General features: G+C 40.9%; 1 long non-coding RNA gene across 1 annotated transcript; it reads right to left on the bottom strand.

Annotated features, from left to right (window-relative positions):
- Nucleotides 1–1,788: 1,788 nt before the first annotated feature.
- LOC311302903 lies at nt 1,789–8,554 on the bottom strand. The gene is made up of 5 exons (XR_014629683.1): nt 8,084–8,554; nt 7,818–7,845; nt 7,413–7,660; nt 6,860–7,020; nt 1,789–1,892 (listed from the first exon to the last, which is right to left on the bottom strand). It is a non-coding gene; the product is annotated as an uncharacterized lncRNA (long non-coding RNA).
- Between the last annotated feature and the right edge of the window lie 7,155 nt (nt 8,555–15,709).

The raw sequence follows: 15,709 nt of genomic DNA, 5'->3' as shown, positions 1-15,709 counted from the left end.
ATTGAACACTTTAAGAGGGGGGTGCACCGCTCCCAGAAGTACTGCAATACCGGGTCGACCCATACAGAAATGTAATATATGTCAATATATGTAAATTACATATATAATGTTAGTGCCCATGTATGTCTGCTGCATATATGAGAATATATGCAAAATTCATATATGTAAAACACATATACATATATGAAACATATATTTCAAAATATATCAAAAATGGCCGTTTTCATGTAAGTGCCATATATTTTCCCGTATATGCACATAAATGTGAAATATATGTAAGACGCATATATGTTTACATGCATATATGACGTATATATGTATACATGCATATATGACACATATGTGTATACATGCATATATGACGCATATATGTATACATGCATATATGACGCATATATGTATACATGCATATATGACGCATATATGTATACATGCATATATGACGCATATATGTATACATGCATATATGACACATATGTGTATACATGCATATATGACACATATGTGTATACATGCATATATGACACATATGTGTATACATGCATATATGACGCATATATGTATACATGCATATATGACACATATATTTATACATGCATATATGTACTTATTTCTATAGTACATACTTTAACATATATTAGGGATACAAATCTTATATCTGAATGCCTTGAAATTAAATGCCTATAGTTGGAGATTTTGTCTATTGTGTATTTTGTCAAATATAGTATTTTATTATAGTAATACCAAATATAGTATTTCTTTGTCATTTTTGACAAATACATCCACAAAGTACCATAACCATATGCCACAGCTTTAAAAATGCATCAGTATCACATGCATGTACACTGTAAAACTTTTCACTGTAAATTTACAGTTAAATACTGGCAGCTGGGTTGCCATCCACATACTGTATTTTTACAACACTACTACAGTAAACAGCATTTACAGTACTCCACTGTAATTACCAAATACAGTATATATCACATTTTACATTATTAAACTTGTCGACAGCAATAAATTGTATTTTTACAGGGAATACTGCTTTTATTATTACATAATTAAAATATTATACTTTAAGGTTTCATAAGAGTAGTCACACTAGGAAAAAGAAAACAACATTTTCTGGGTTTTAAAACATTTATTTAGTTAAACTGCCTTCTGTGAACATGTTGGCTGAATTACTTTTTAAACATAAAATGCAATTTTAACACTTAACAACAAACAGGTAACAGTTAGCACTTAATTAAAGGAATAGTTCACCCAAAAATTTAAATTAGCACATGATTTACTCACCCTCAAGTCATCCTAGGTGTATCTGACATTCTTCCTTCAGACGAATACAATCAGAGTTCTATTAAAAAATGTCCTGGCTCTTCCAAGCTTTATAACGACAGTGAAATGCTGTTTCTTTTTTGAAGTCCATAAAAGTGCAAACGAAATCCCATTCAAAGTCTGCAAGGTTTCGCAGAAGTGAGGACACCTGTAGGCTTAAGCCTGTTTTATACTTCTGCGTCGAACTGCCGCCGTAGCTACGTCGTAGGCTGTGTGTAGCGCGCGTACCCTACGACGTACCCTGACGTGCACCTCTCCAAAAATGTAACAACGCGTCAATTCTACGCGGACACAAGCGCTGTGATTGGTCTGCCAGAACCCCTCCCTCGGGGTTTCACACGCTCCCTAGGTACGCGTCAACGCGGACAACGACACAGAAGTATAAATTAAAACCAACACGTTGCCTACGGCGTATAGGCTCCGGCGTAGGTCCGACGCAGAAGTATAATGAGGCCTTTACAGTGGTGTTCTTGTTTTGCACAACTTGGCCAGTTTTCTTTGAAGTTACTTGTCCTTTCTTTGTTTTTGATCCACGTTCAGGATTGATGTCAAGAAAGCGTCTAAAAGGCAGAAAAAAACAACAATTAAATATTATTAACTGAAGGTATATATTTTGACAAAGAGAGACAGCACAAAAGCTGTCTAAAACTGAACAACATAAAAAAAAAATGCAATGTAGGATGTTGTGATCAATAACTGATATTTGTTCTGCCCTGGTAAAATACATCAACTCAATGTGTCTGTTTACATGCGCACTGTCAACTAACTACATTTTTGGAAGTGGGGTTGCCAGATTTAAAGTTTTATTCTACAACTTTTGTCTACTCATCACCCAGCTCATTAACAATATCATCCCCTCATCCGGTGCCATCAGAGTATCAGTGGAAAGGCAGTCTTTAGACTCTCCGTTTATATAGAGCACACACTGCCAGAATCCAGCCCAAACTAGAGCCCGACCGATATGGATTTTTGGGGGCCGATGCCGATATTAACTCGAAAAGAGCCGATTTATAAGCCGATATTTAGATTTTGAAAATAAACTGGATATTAGACCCATTTCCTATAAACTGCACTTACACAACATTCAAAATATCTGCCTGTTCTATGTATGTGGGCTGTATAAATACAAACTTAAGATATGAAACGTAAAGTCCTTTGAACAAAAAAACAACAACAACAACCAAATCAAAGTTACCAGTTTTAAAAGACTTGGTTCATAAATATAACTTTTTTTAGACAAATTCTGTTAAGTTCTGATAAATAACAACAACAATCTCTCTCTCTCTCTCTCTCTCTCTCTCTGCGTCTCGCGCGTGCACCCCTCTCTCTCTCGCTCGTTCTGCGTCACGCGCGCATCTCTCTCTCTCTCTCTCTCTCTCTCTCTCTCTCTCTCTCTCTCTCTCTCTCTCTCTCTCTCTCTCTCTCACGCGCGCACCTCTCTCTTTCTCTCTCTCTCTGCGTCTCGCACCTCTCTCTCTCTCTCTCTCTCTCGCTCCGCGTCTCAAATTGTAAAAAAAAAAAAATCACTGTTGTTACAGTGCGTAAATCAGACCTTTCAGGCTATAGCGAACGCAAATAAGCCTTATGCCAACATTATTATTAGCCTACAACTAAATTGTCGTCATTAAATAAGAAAACTAAATAATTGTGTAGATGATTTGCTTTGTGTAACCCGACATCAGACATTAGGCCGAAGTATTTTTTGAACACAGTGCCGCGACCAATTCTGTTTCCTCACTCCTTTATGACTGCCTGCACATTCACTGTCCTCGCGGCGGCTGCAACTTGCGCTCTCTAAAATTAGCTTATCAATGCATATCTAAATTCGCGCCTTTCTGTATCTTTGAAAAAAGAAACAAAAAAGATGCCGCAGCCAATGAGCAGCCGGCGGGGGCTGGCTGCAGGGCGACTCAATCTCCACGGACAGTTTTTAATATTTCATCAGACAATATCTACTCAATATTTTGCTTAAGTGTAATTTTCGGGACAATTAAGGCCGGATTTGGGACAACAGCTCAGATTTCGGGACTGTCCCGAATTTTTCGGGACTTCTGGTCACCCTACCATGAACTCACTTAACCGTTGTTCTCTCTGCATGACTTTGGCTGGATCAGGAGACTGCAGGATATGTGGCGCGTTATACATGGGTGTTGTCAACTAGGATGTTGTAGAGCGCCCTCTGGTCGACAAACTATATAACGCAATCACTCATGACATGGTTGAATGCGTTTCGTCCGTTTTTTTTTTTTTTTTTTAAATCGGCCGTTTTTAATGCCGATACCGATAGATTGGAAAATGCCTAATATCGGCCTGCCGATATATCGGTCGGGCTCTAGCCCAAACCTTTGTGACAGAAATAATTTAACTTAATTGCAAGCCTTACAATGTTTATTGCATATATGACAACATGATTTACCAGACTAAAATGCATGTTTGCACCCAAAAATTTAAATTCTGTCATTATTTCTAACCCTCAAGACTTTTGTTCATCTTCGGGACACAAATGAAGATATTTTTGATGAAATCTGATAGTTTTGTCCTTCCATTGATATCAATATCATTGCAACTGTCAAAGCCCAGAAAAGTGGTAAAAACATTGGTAAATATATAGCTACAGTGGTTCAACCTAAATATTATGATGCAGGGTTTCTGCACATTTTTTAAAGTAAAAATTTAAGGCTTTTTAAGACCCGAAGAAATCAAAATTAATACCATGCATTAGGGGTGTGCAATATTGACAAAATATGTCTCGATCGATATTTTCAAAGTTTTCTTGATAATAATTAGGGATGTCCCGATACCACTTTTTCACTTCCGATACCGATACCGAAGCTTTGGCTATTTTCCGATACCGATATCAATCCGATATTTTTATTTTATTCTTGAACTAATACTAATAATAATAATAAAATATAATGGAAGCACTTTGCTCAATTAGCCACATAAAAACATCTCACTCAAATGGAGAACAAATACTTCTCCAGTATATAGTCCACAACAACAGCTGATAATGAAAGACTGCCACCCTTTATTCAAAAGACCTTGAGGTATGTTTGGTAACCTGAATGAATTTAAAATTAATTTGCTATATTTCAGATCAATATATTTGTTTCCTTAAAATTTTAATTAACTTTAACTTTATTCTCATCTGAATTATAAATTTATTTCTGTATAAAATACTACTACTTTTAAAAACACATTTGATTTTCTTTTTTATTCAATGTAGAATGTGTAACTTAAAAATAAACAGATTAGTGCCCTGTTTTAGGACAAGAAATGAAAACCAATGCAATGATGAATGTCCAAAAGATGAGATCATTTTTGCTTTTAAACAGCGTGTGTGTGTGTGTGTGTGTGTGTGTGTGTGTGTGTCTGTGTGTGACAGTTACAGTTTGACAAGAGTTTACAGTTTGACAAAAGCACAATGTTGTGTTTTACACAAATACTGTATAAGTAGTCTAAACACTTTTTGCAGTTTTAATGATGTCCTGTATGAAAATGACGGAGTAGGTTTTTATGTTTCCACTGTTCGATCGCGCCCGTGCCTCTCTCTCTCTCTGACACACACACACACACACACACTCCAGCATTGCAATCTTGACATCGCAGCCTGTTCATTTTGCTGCGTTCACGCCAAACGCGAATAGAGCGGCAAATTTGCGTCTATCGCGTCTAGTTCGATGCTTGAACAGTTTGAATCCATTCGCGCGTCCAAAGCGAATAGGACGCGCCGCGCGCGTATAAGTTTGAAGCGATATAGACGCGCGTTCAGAGCTAAGGTGGGCTACAGATTAGGTGTCCCTAAAGAACCCGCATATGCGCTTATCTAACAGTAACGTTAGTTCCGTATTACATTAATTAATGTGCACGCGAGATTTATTTATTTTTATACCGTGTATTCTCTGTGTACGTACCGTTCCACCCCTAATGGGTATCGGATCATAGGTATCGGATAATTTTTTTTCTCCCCTCCGATATCCGATCTAGCGTTTTGGGCCAGTATCGGCACGATACCGATGCCGTGGATCGGATCGGGACATCCCTAATAATAATTAGATAACATTTTACTGATTGTGTTTCTGTGCTTGGTGCCATGGCTTGTTTAGGCCTGTTGACAGCTGACTGACAAAGATATTCATATTTTTCATATTCTATGCAGTGGTCAGTTTTCATATTCTATGCAGTGTAGGCAACACCGATTTTTTGTCGTTGTTCTCTGTACTGACAGCACTCCAAATTTACAAAAAAATGAGCTCAATGTTAAAATTGACCGGAGTTCTCCTTTAAGGTTGCACTAGTTACATGGATTATTTAAACAATGTTTTTACTAGCTTTCTGGGCCTTAAAAGTTGCAAAGACGTTGCTGTCTATGGGTGGTTCAGAAAACTCTCAGATTTCATCAAAAATATCTTAATTTGTGTTCTGAAGATGAACGAAGGTCTTACAGGTTTGGAACGACATGAGGGTGAGTAATTAATGACAGAATTTTCACTAATCCTTCAACTGAAAACAACTTGCACTGACATATCTTAAAATATATGACTGCCACTGTTTTATCTCAAGATGCACACCACATGTTTTTTTTTTTTTTATGATACATTATTATAAAATCTGCTTAAATACTCTAATTTTATTAAGGCCTAGACCTGTCTTAAGCTAAGCCCTGTATGGAAACCAGGGCCATATTGTTCATACCAGTAGTCAACATAATAAATACTGTCAAGTCAAGGTTAGTGACACAATTCAGTCTAATATATGTATATATATATATACACCGTATTTTCCGCACTATAAGGCGCACTTAAAAGCCTTTAATTTTTTCAAAAAACGACAGTGCGCCTTATAATCCGGAGCGCCTTATATATGGATCTGGCGCCTTATGTTAACGTCTGTTAAACAACCGCTGACTTAAACCTTGTTTATACTTTCGCCTGACACCGGAGCGCGAGCCTCCGCTGACTGCGCGCGCAACTCCCCAAACAGACGAGGCATTTATACTTGACGCAACTGTTTTGTTTTAGACTGAACACCAGACCATATAACTGATTTAGACGCGCAAACTGGGTGCCGGTGTGATGAGATATACTACTAATATCCGTCTGCTCGGGCAGATTCGGCTCAAAGTCATGCATCTTCGGATTCAGAGGCGCGCGCGCTGTTAAGCCGAATCTGCCCGAGCAGACGGATATATATATTTTTTTTATTAACTTCGCGCTCATGCGGACGCGTCGAGTATAAACAAGGTATCTTGGTTTACATTTGGACTTTGGGTGTGATCTTAGGCTTGAAAAGGTTGGTGACCACTGCATAACGCAAACCCAGTCAAACGTTTGACTGCAGTATCTTCTATTCTATGCGCCTTATAATCCGGTGCGCCCTATATATGAAAACAGTTCTAAAATAGGCCATTCATTGAAGGTGCGCCTTATAATCCGGTGCGCCTTATAGTGCGGAAAATACGGTATATATATATATATATATATATATATATATATATATATGAATGGCAAATATGCCAATGACTAACCTCTGAACAAACTCAAGGTGCTGCCTCTTCCTGTACTGCAAGCTGAAGTTATAGGAGGAGGCAAACAGCGCTGCCAGGCCAGTGATGAAGAGGCTGTGATCCTTCACACACACCTTGACCTTCCAAACTTAATATCCAGCACTGGTTGCTTAGAGATTGACCTGTAATGGAATAAAAAAAAATAAAGAATAAATAAATAATATTAATAATTAAAATAACTACTGTGGATTCCACTGTGGTTCGATGTAGTTGTCTATTCATAGTTCTATGAATTACATTTTTCAACTAAAAATTTAAATTGGTTAGAATGCTAAAATGCACTGGCATATAATTTTGTTTGTTTTAAGCATAAACTCACTTAATTTTGACTTATTCTTTAAGAAAACAAGACAATTTTTACGTGTCTATTAAATGCTTCTTCATGTAAGAATTGTAGATATCTGGACTGGAAACAAAATAAAAACACTAATTAAGAAAAACATATTTTGCAGTGGGGTGAGTAAATGATGGCTTTTCATTTTAGGTTTCATCTACCCCTTTAATGTTTACATACCAGGAAATAAGTTGTGGACTTTCTGGCAAATGTAGATTGCTGGACATCAGCGATGCAAATTCCTGAAACAATTTTTAAAAAGGACAGCACAACCTTGATCAACAGAACCAAAACATAATAAACATATTACAAATTAATGAGATTTGCTGAATAATCTCTACTTATCTGCTTTAAGGATAACACCGTCTAACTTCTTTGAATTAGGGAGTAGTTGTAGGACCATGGGATGGCAATCAGGAATAGGCCTACTACATTTGAAAACAGCATTAGGAACATGGATTTTCATGTGCTAGCAAAATTCTGACAACGATTCAAACGCACGATCACAGAACTGACAGAATTTGACAGCATTTTTTTTTTTTTAACACATAGACTATAACTCTAACACTACTTAAAAGCACTTACATTAACAATGGCCATCAGATTACAAAGCCTAAAACGAAAAAAATATATATCAAATGCATGTCATGCAAATAGCATGGTACAGGTTGCCTATTATATGAAATGTTTAAGTTAATGTTACTTGGTAAACAGGTGGAACAGAGTCAGTGAATTGCTTGCGCGGCCACGTTAAACCGCGTTCGCAAAATCAAACCAAATACGTGAAAACAATGTAGAAACGCCAAAAAAAAAAAAAAAAAAAAAAAAAAAAAAAATAGATATTGGCTTACCGTATCACTCAGTTGAACAATTCTCCATCTTCTCAAACTCTAAATCCCACTTATCGTCACGCGCAGGTTAGATTATTCAATGACAAATTCTTCCATCCGTCTTCAGGTAACTGCTACCGTTAACGTCGTCCATTTTCTGCTGCGTCACAGGCAACTAATGTTTGAAACACGAACCGAACCTCAAAAAAGCTTTAAAATTGCTTTCAGATTCGCAGACATTGTTTATCTTGATAACAGGAATGATTATAATGTTCAGTGAATCCCGCTGACAAAACGAGTTTGCCTGTTGTAGCTGCCTGTCTGCTGCTGCTCGCATGACGCGTCACATTTGAACTGAATTGAGCGCGAAAGAAATCAATCCCACAATGCAATGACTTTTCAGTCAGTATGATGGTAACGAATTTATCAGGACGAAAACAGAAATGTGCTGTATATTTACAGCTGTTCTGTAAAAGATACATCTTAATACTGTATTATGGATATACAGTACAATTCTGTAAGAAATTCGTTGTAAATTTACAGTAAAGGGTTACAGTGTATGTTTACATACATTTATTAAATATGTTGAAAACAAATATGTATGTCACATATTTATAATTAATGTTGTCCATATATGCGAGAAACCAATACTATACTGTAATATATGCAGATATATGGTATCATATATGGATGAACTCAAATATTTTCTTCACATGTTTGGACACATAAATGTTCATATATGTTGCAGGCATATATTGTGTTCTCAGATAAGTCAAATATATGTATAGATATATGTTGCAGTCATATATTGTGTTCTCAGATAAGTCAAATATCTCAAAAAAGTCAAATTTACAATATTCTCAAAAAAGTCAAATTTACAATATAGATAAATTTGACTTATCTATATTGTGTTCTCAGATAAGTCAAATATATGTATAGATATATGTTGCAGTCATATATTGTGTTCTCAGATAAGTCAAATATATGTAGATATATGTTGCAGTCATATATTGTGTTCTCAGATAAGTCAAATATATGTATAGATATATGTTGCAGTCATATATTGTGTTCTCAGATAAGTCAAATATATGTATAGATATATGTTGCAGGCATATATTGTGTTCTCAGATAAGTCAAATATATGTATAGATATATGTTGCAGGCATATATTGTGTTCTCAGATAAGTCAAATATATGTAGATATATGTTGCAGTCATATATTGTGTTCTCAGATAAGTCAAATATATGTATAGATATATGTTGCAGGCATATATTGTGTTCTCAGATAAGTCAAATATATGTATAAATATATGTTGCAGGCATATATTGTGTTCTCAGATAAGTCAAATATATGTATAAATATATGTTGCAGTCATATATTGTGTTCTCAGATAAGTCAAATATATGTAGATATATGTTGCAGTCATATATTGTGTTCTCAGATAAGTCAAATATATGTATAGATATATGTTGCAGTCATATATTGTGTTCTCAGATAAGTCAAATATATGTATAGATATATGTTGCAGTCATATATTGTGTTCTCAGATAAGTCAAATATATGTATAAATATATGTTGCAGTCATATATTGTGTTCTCAGATAAGTCAAATATATGTAGATATATGTTGCAGTCATATATTGTGTTCTCAGATAAGTCAAATATATGTATAGATATATGTTGCAGTCATATATTGTGTTCTCAGATAAGTCAAATATATGTATAGATATATGTTGCAGGCATATATTGTGTTCTCATATAAGTCAAATATATGTATAGATATATGTCATGCTATTTAAAATATAAGTACATATATGGCCATATATTACATTTTTGATGCGTGGAGTGGACGGAGCAAGCCCCTATTCCATCTCCCAGTTCCAAAAATCAATTTAATATATGGTGCCCGGGTAGGGCACGTATCAGATATTAAACTGATAAGAACAGATACTACACTTGATCTTAGCCAAAAGGCCGAGAAGCGATGCCGCAATGACGCCGAGGCGGGGGAGCCGGCAAAGGCCACGCCCACCTGGGCCGCGGCGAGAGGGCCTAAGGTCGCCAACAAACAAGCTCACCGAAAATGGAATCACAACAGAGTGCACAACACGACACTTTGGAGTGCAACCTGGGATTTTGGATCATCATCGTTCAAAAGCAGGAAATGGCTCGTAACTCCTAAACCGTCGGTCGCAGACCCAAGTGTCTTACATCACCGGAATCCTTGGCTCGGGCCGAACGAGACGCACGCCTCGGATTGGAGGGTCGCGCTGGCGAGATTTTCGGGTATTTGGGATTTTCTGAAAAACCTACTTTTGCACAGTAGTCCTGGGTTGTTTGCCCAATCTGACCCAAACCAGTGCAGAAAGATTCTCTGGAGTCTGACTGCCAACAGTGACCGGAAAAACAGTGGGAATTTCGATTCACGTTGGCGACGGGACGCCAAAACGTTGGCAGTGGGCGAGGCGGGCTTTACTTAAAGGGCTATAACTCTCCGACGGCAAAGAGACAGTTGCACCCAAGTCGGTACACCTGTGTACGGGCTCAGCCCGTGGTCACGTGAAAAGGGATGTGGCGACTGGCCACTTGGTGGCGCTGTAAACAGTAAAAACAACACCTTGAATACGGCCATAGACGACTGTGTATCACGTGATTTTTCCTACCACGTGATAGAACTCCTCATTCTGAACAACTTTGGACCACTGCTGTCAATCAAAGCGTTCGTTAAATATTGGAGATTATTTGAAGAACGAAAAGAACAAACAAACAGGCCTGCTTTCTATCTCTCGATCAACCACACTTCCTAGGTTTCCTTAACCATCAGAAGAAGGAGGAGGAAAAAAAAACAAAATAAGTGGAGCTTTAACCATCTGCTCTTTTGACCAGTGTGTGTCCAGGGGAGAGCGCGAACGCAGTCCCCCACTACCATAAATTATGCAGTCGAGATTCCCACATTTGGGGAATTCGCAGGGGTCAGCACAACCGGAGTGCAATGGCCGAGCCTCGCCCTGGGTGAACCACCTTCCTGATCATGGTGTCTCCCCTGCCAGGTAAGTATGAATTCCCAGGCCTCCAGTCAGGGGCACCCTGTCCCTCTTCGCAATCCTCACCAACGGTCGGACAATCGAACACACACCTGATTCAACTCATCAGCTCGTTAGTAAAAGACTCCAAGAGATAAGAGAGACATCAAAAATGTGCAGTGACGGGGGGCTTCTTCTTTTCTTTTTCTTCATGCTCCGGCTCCATGAGCCAAAAATCGATTTAATACGCAGTCCCCGCCCGGAGAGTGGACGAATCAGATATATTAAACTGATAAGAACAGAGTTTCTTCTTCTTCTTCTTCTTCTTCTTTTTTTGCACACCACCACTCTACCTTTACCAGTATTGCACATGATCACCTACGACACAGCAATATACACTACTTCCATGAACATCTGCTGTCACCCAAGACTAAAACATTTCTTTCATTGAACACTTTAAGAGGGGGGTGCACCGCTCCCAGAAGTACTGCAATACCGGGTCGATGCGTGGAGTGGACGGAGCAAGCCCCTATTCCATCTCCCAGTTCCAAAAATCAATTTAATATATGGTGCCCGGGTAGGGCACGTATCAGATATTAAACTGATAAGAACAGATACTACACTTGATCTTAGCCAAAAGGCCGAGAAGCGATGCCGCAATGACGCCGAGGCGGGGGAGCCGGCAAAGGCCACGCCCACCTGGGCCGCGGCGAGAGGGCCTAAGGTCGCCAACAAACAAGCTCACCGAAAATGGAATCACAACAGAGTGCACAACACGACACTTTGGAGTGCAACCTGGGATTTTGGATCATCATCGTTCAAAAGCAGGAAATGGCTCGTAACTCCTAAACCGTCGGTCGCAGACCCAAGTGTCTTACATCACCGGAATCCTTGGCTCGGGCCGAACGAGACGCACGCCTCGGATCGGAGGGTCGCGCTGGCGAGATTTTCGGGTATTTGGGATTTTCTGAAAAACCTACTTTTGCACAGTAGTCCTGGGTTGTTTGCCCAATCTGACCCAAACCAGTGCAGAAAGATTCTCTGGAGTCTGACTGCCAACAGTGACCGGAAAAACAGTGGGAATTTCGATTCACGTTGGCGACGGGACGCCAAAACGTTGGCAGTGGGCGAGGCGGGCTTTACTTAAAGGGCTATAACTCTCCGACGGCAAAGAGACAGTTGCACCCAAGTCGGTACACCTGTGTACGGGCTCAGCCCGTGGTCACGTGAAAAGGGATGTGGCGACTGGCCACTTGGTGGCGCTGTAAACAGTAAAAACAACACCTTGAATACGGCCATAGACGACTGTGTATCACGTGATTTTTCCTACCACGTGATAGAACTCCTCATTCTGAACAACTTTGGACCACTGCTGTCAATCAAAGCGTTCGTTAAATATTGGAGATTATTTGAAGAACGAAAAGAACAAACAAACAGGCCTGCTTTCTATCTCTCGATCAACCACACTTCCTAGGTTTCCTTAACCATCAGAAGAAGGAGGAGGAAAAAAAAACAAAATAAGTGGAGCTTTAACCATCTGCTCTTTTGACCAGTGTGTGTCCAGGGGAGAGCGCGAACGCAGTCCCCCACTACCATAAATTATGCAGTCGAGATTCCCACATTTGGGGAATTCGCAGGGGTCAGCACAACCGGAGTGCAATGGCCGAGCCTCGCCCTGGGTGAACCACCTTCCTGATCATGGTGTCTCCCCTGCCAGGTAAGTATGAATTCCCAGGCCTCCAGTCAGGGGCACCCTGTCCCTCTTCGCAATCCTCACCAACGGTCGGACAATCGAACACACACCTGATTCAACTCATCAGCTCGTTAGTAAAAGACTCCAAGAGATAAGAGAGACATCAAAAATGTGCAGTGACGGGGGGCTTCTTCTTTTCTTTTTCTTCATGCTCCGGCTCCATGAGCCAAAAATCGATTTAATACGCAGTCCCCGCCCGGAGAGTGGACGAATCAGATATATTAAACTGATAAGAACAGAGTTTCTTCTTCTTCTTCTTCTTTTTTTGCACACCACCACTCTACCTTTACCAGTATTGCACATGATCACCTACGACACAGCAATATACACTACTTCCATGAACATCTGCTGTCACCCAAGACTAAAACATTTCTTTCATTGAACACTTTAAGAGGGGGGTGCACCGCTCCCAGAAGTACTGCAATACTGGGTCGATGCGTGGAGTGGACGGAGCAAGCCCCTATTCCATCTCCCAGTTCCAAAAATCAATTTAATATATGGTGCCCGGGTAGGGCACGTATCAGATATTAAACTGATAAGAACAGATACTACACTTGATCTTAGCCAAAAGGCCGAGAAGCGATGCCGCAATGACGCCGAGGCGGGGGAGCCGGCAAAGGCCACGCCCACCTGGGCCGCGGCGAGAGGGCCTAAGGTCGCCAACAAACAAGCTCACCGAAAATGGAATCACAACAGAGTGCACAACACGACACTTTGGAGTGCAACCTGGGATTTTGGATCATCATCGTTCAAAAGCAGGAAATGGCTCGTAACTCCTAAACCGTCGGTCGCAGACCCAAGTGTCTTACATCACCGGAATCCTTGGCTCGGGCCGAACGAGACGCACGCCTCGGATCGGAGGGTCGCGCTGGCGAGATTTTCGGGTATTTGGGATTTTCTGAAAAACCTACTTTTGCACAGTAGTCCTGGGTTGTTTGCCCAATCTGACCCAAACCAGTGCAGAAAGATTCTCTGGAGTCTGACTGCCAACAGTGACCGGAAAAACAGTGGGAATTTCGATTCACGTTGGCGACGGGACGCCAAAACGTTGGCAGTGGGCGAGGCGGGCTTTACTTAAAGGGCTATAACTCTCCGACGGCAAAGAGACAGTTGCACCCAAGTCGGTACACCTGTGTACGGGCTCAGCCCGTGGTCACGTGAAAAGGGATGTGGCGACTGGCGCTGTAAACAGTGGCGCTGTAAACAGTAAAAACAACACCTTGAATACGGCCATAGACGACTGTGTATCACGTGATTTTTCCTACCACGTGATAGAACTCCTCATTCTGAACAACTTTGGACCACTGCTGTCAATCAAAGCGTTCGTTAAATATTGGAGATTATTTGAAGAACGAAAAGAACAAACAAACAGGCCTGCTTTCTATCTCTCGATCAACCACACTTCCTAGGTTTCCTTAACCATCAGAAGAAGGAGGAGGAAAAAAAAACAAAATAAGTGGAGCTTTAACCATCTGCTCTTTTGACCAGTGTGTGTCCAGGGGAGAGCGCGAACGCAGTCCCCCACTACCATAAATTATGCAGTCGAGATTCCCACATTTGGGGAATTCGCAGGGGTCAGCACAACCGGAGTGCAATGGCCGAGCCTCGCCCTGGGTGAACCACCTTCCTGATCATGGTGTCTCCCCTGCCAGGTAAGTATGAATTCCCAGGCCTCCAGTCAGGGGCACCCTGTCCCTCTTCGCAATCCTCACCAACGGTCGGACAATCGAACACACACCTGATTCAACTCATCAGCTCGTTAGTAAAAGACTCCAAGAGATAAGAGAGACATCAAAAATGTGCAGTGACGGGGGGCTTCTTCTTTTCTTTTTCTTCATGCTCCGGCTCCATGAGCCAAAAATCGATTTAATACGCAGTCCCCGCCCGGAGAGTGGACGAATCAGATATATTAAACTGATAAGAACAGAGTTTCTTCTTCTTCTTCTTCTTTTTTTGCACACCACCACTCTACCTTTACCAGTATTGCACATGATCACCTACGACACAGCAATATACACTACTTCCATGAACATCTGCTGTCACCCAAGACTAAAACATTTCTTTCATTGAACACTTTAAGAGGGGGGTGCACCGCTCCCAGAAGTACTGCAATACTGGGTCGATGCGTGGAGTGGACGGAGCAAGCCCCTATTCCATCTCCCAGTTCCAAAAATCAATTTAATATATGGTGCCCGGGTAGGGCACGTATCAGATATTAAACTGATAAGAACAGATACTACACTTGATCTTAGCCAAAAGGCCGAGAAGCGATGCCGCAATGACGCCGAGGCGGGGGAGCCGGCAAAGGCCACGCCCACCTGGGCCGCGGCGAGAGGGCCTAAGGTCGCCAACAAACAAGCTCACCGAAAATGGAATCACAACAGAGTGCACAACACGACACTTTGGAGTGCAACCTGGGATTTTGGATCATCATCGTTCAAAAGCAGGAAATGGCTCGTAACTCCTAAACCGTCGGTCGCAGACCCAAGTGTCTTACATCACCGGAATCCTTGGCTCGGGCCGAACGAGACGCACGCCTCGGATCGGAGGGTCGCGCTGGCGAGATTTTCGGGTATTTGGGATTTTCTGAAAAACCTACTTTTGCACAGTAGTCCTGGGTTGTTTGCCCAATCTGACCCAAACCAGTGCAGAAAGATTCTCTGGAGTCTGACTGCCAACAGTGACCGGAAAAACAGTGGGAATTTCGATTCACGTTGGCGACGGGACGCCAAAACGTTGGCAGTGGGCGAGGCGGGCTTTACTTAAAGGGCTATAACTCTCCGACGGCAAAGAGACAGTTGCACCCAAGTCGGTACACCTGTGTACGGGCTCAGCCCGTGGTCACGTGAAAAGGGATGTGGCGACTGGCCA

This window comes from Rutilus rutilus, assembly GCF_951802725.1.
Source record: "Rutilus rutilus genome assembly, chromosome: 13".
In the NCBI taxonomy this organism is placed as follows: Eukaryota; Metazoa; Chordata; class Actinopteri; order Cypriniformes; family Leuciscidae; genus Rutilus; species Rutilus rutilus.
Note: the sequence above shows the minus strand (reverse complement) of the source record. Positions and strands in the feature narration are given on the sequence as shown.